A 3,144-nucleotide genomic window follows, 5' to 3' on the forward strand; every position below is an offset into this window, starting at 1 on the left:
TTGACTGATGATCTTCCCCCATGTTTCCCAGCTGCATGAATGGTCGCTACAGACAACAGGAAGATGTTCTCAAAACAATTGGTAACTAGAGGTCTGGATCAGGGAATGACTGAAATGACCTTTCAACTTTGCACCCCGCTCCGTCGACGTGGTGCGTGAAAGACGCCAGCGTTGTTTTTTATCCGTGAGAAGCGGACCATCCCAGAGATTTAGGCGAGTGATGGAGATAGTTATGACAAGAGAGAAAGAGTCAGTTAGACTAGAAGGCACCTGGTCAACTCACTCTATCCATCTGCCTCGTTTTCACTCCGTTTTTGTCCATCTCTCAAAGTTTTGAGAACAGTACGACTTTCTATTTAGCTGTGCTTTCATAATCCTTGTCAAACGACTTTGTAGACGCCCGTTAAAATCTGCGGCAGCATCAATGTTCAAGTACAAACGTTCAACTACTGCAACTGAATGAACACCAGCAAAAGTGAACATGACATGTGAACACAATTAGACAGTGGCAGAGTCGGTTTGTTGCCCCCCAATGCAAGTGATGCCTACATCCTTGGAACGTGACAACATCAAATTTGGGAAGCAGAAGGATCAGTGCTGATAGATTGGCATTATTGACAGTGTGTACAATCAATTTTCCAGGATAGCAGAGAGGTAAGGACAAGTCATATGGGTGGGAGAGCATGTTTTTTGGTTGAAAGGGAGGACAGTGGGCCCTCTCAAATGAGACGTATGGAGACAGTGGAAAATAAACCGTAACACTGCATTGAAACCCAGTTCAATCTGGTAGATGGGGCTTTGTCCAGGTCTAAACACACATTCAGACACACACACACACACACACACACACACACACACACTTGTGTATGCGTAAACACACACACACATGGTTGACCCTCATGGCCATCTTATTACAGATAGCTGACAGTGTCCAAAGGAAAAGTCTGGCCTGGTACTCTACGGCTAACTGACTCTACCTCAAGAGGACACACACACACAACACACGTCCTCAGAGGCCACACACACGTCAGGCCGCCTCGGCCCACTCATGCAGCTCGCTGCACACATAATCCCCAGATTTCCTGCAGCATTCCAGTACCACCCACATACTATAGTATTCACTGTAGTGTTTTTGTGGACTTTACGGTAGTGTTGCGGACATGACTGTAGTATACTGTGGTATTTACAGTTCACTGTAATATAAATACTGTAGTATAAATGTTTTGTATATACTATAGATATTACATTAATATAGTATTTACTATAGTGTTTTTGTTTTATTATCTTTGACAAATTTGGGTGCTGTCTCCTTGAGGAAACCTACTGGACAAATTCTAAAAGAGCAAATGTCCATACCTGTAGGTAGGCAGGACTGGGGTCTGAATGGATAGTTTAGAGCTTCTGCTCTTTTCTATAACCTGTAGGGAACACAATATATGGTCTATACTTGGCATGTCGGTTTCTCACAAATTGGGATATGGGGGAGAGGAATGGTATACAAAAAAAAGTATATAGTAAGTACTACACATGCTCAAGGGATACTACAGTGTGTGGTATAGTATTTAGAATGGCACTGCATTGGAAAGCAGCCGTTTTACGGTCTCCTGATCAATTCAGCTATTTTGTGTGTTCTTTTGCGCTGATCTTAACTTCCTTTGTACATAATGTTTCCGCCATCATTTCCTATGGCTGAAAATACCTTCTGGACATCAGAACAGCGATCACTAACATCGATTTGGATGACGATTTGTACTTCACCGAGTCAGAGTGGCAGGACATACTGCTCACCCCGGACCAGACCCTAAACACCGAGACACGGAAAAGGAAAAAGCGGCACAAAAGAGGCCGAGGAAACACCCAGAGGAAACTACGTCGGTGAGTACATAGACCGCCTCTACCCTATGTTCTATTGGCGAACGTTCAATCAATGGAGAACAAACTGGACGACCCCCGTTCGAAACTAACCTATCAACCTATTCAATTAATCAATCTACACACAATACCCCATAATAAGCTCAAGGGAGGAGGTGTGTGTCTCTTTGTTATCAACAGCTGGTGCGCAATCTCTTCCACCACAAACAGATGCTGGCACTAAGACTGCACTCAACGATCTGTATATGGCCATAAGCAAACAAGAAAATGCTCATCCCAAGGCAGCGCTCCTAGTGGCCGGTGATTTTAATCAGTTTTACCTAATTTCTACCAACATGTCACGTGTGCAACTAGAGGCGAAAAAACTCTAGATCACCTTTACTTCACACACAGAAATGCATACAAAGCTCTCCCTCGCCCTCCATTTGGCAAATCTAACCATAACTCTATCCTCCTGATTTCTGCTTGCAAGCAAAAACACAAACAGCAAGTACCAGTGACATGCTCAATACGGAAGTGGTCTGATGAAGTGGATGCTAAGCTACAGGACTGTTTCACTAGCGCAGACTGGAATATGTTCTGGGATTCATCAGATGGCATTGAGGAGTTTACAACATCAGTCACTGGCTTCAGCAAAAAGTGCATTGATGACGTCATCCCCACCGTGACCGTACGTACATATCCCAACCAGAAGCCATGGATTACAGGCAACATCCATACTGAGCTAAAGGGTAGAGCTGCCGCATTCAAGGAGCGGGACTCTAAATAAAAAATCCTGATAGGCCCTCAGACGAACCATCAAACAGGCAAAGCTTCAATACAGGACTAAGATCCTACTACACCGGCTCCAATGCTACTGTGTAATCATGCCCTCTGTAGCCGATGTGAGTAAGACCTTTAAACAGGTCAACATTCACAAGGCCGCAGATGGATTACCAGGACGCGTACTCAGAGCATGCAAGTGTCTTCACTGACATTGTCAACCTCTCCCTGAACCAGTCTGTAATACCTACATGTTTCAAGCATACCACCATAGTCCCTGTGCTCAAGAATGCCAAGGTAATCTGTCTAAATGACTATCACCCCGTAGCACTCACATCTGTAGCCATGAAATACCTCTATACCAGGCGGTGTCAGAGGAAAAAATTGTCAAAGACTCCAGCCACCTAAGTGATAGACTATTCTATCTGCTACAGCACGGCAAGCGGTACCGATACACCAAGTCTGCAACCAACAGGACCCTGAACAGCTTCTACCGCCAAGCCATAAGAC

At 44.6% G+C, this 3,144-nt stretch overlaps 1 non-coding gene across 1 annotated transcript; it reads right to left on the bottom strand.

Moving 5' to 3' along the window:
* Positions 1-1,295: 1,295 nt before the first annotated feature.
* Positions 1,296-1,351, bottom strand: LOC121542235. Its single transcript, XR_005995846.1, has one exon. It is a non-coding gene; the product is annotated as a U7 small nuclear RNA (small nuclear RNA).
* Between the last annotated feature and the right edge of the window lie 1,793 nt (positions 1,352-3,144).

This window comes from Coregonus clupeaformis, chromosome 27, assembly GCF_020615455.1.
Source record: "Coregonus clupeaformis isolate EN_2021a chromosome 27, ASM2061545v1, whole genome shotgun sequence".
Classification (NCBI taxonomy): Eukaryota; Metazoa; Chordata; class Actinopteri; order Salmoniformes; family Salmonidae; genus Coregonus; species Coregonus clupeaformis.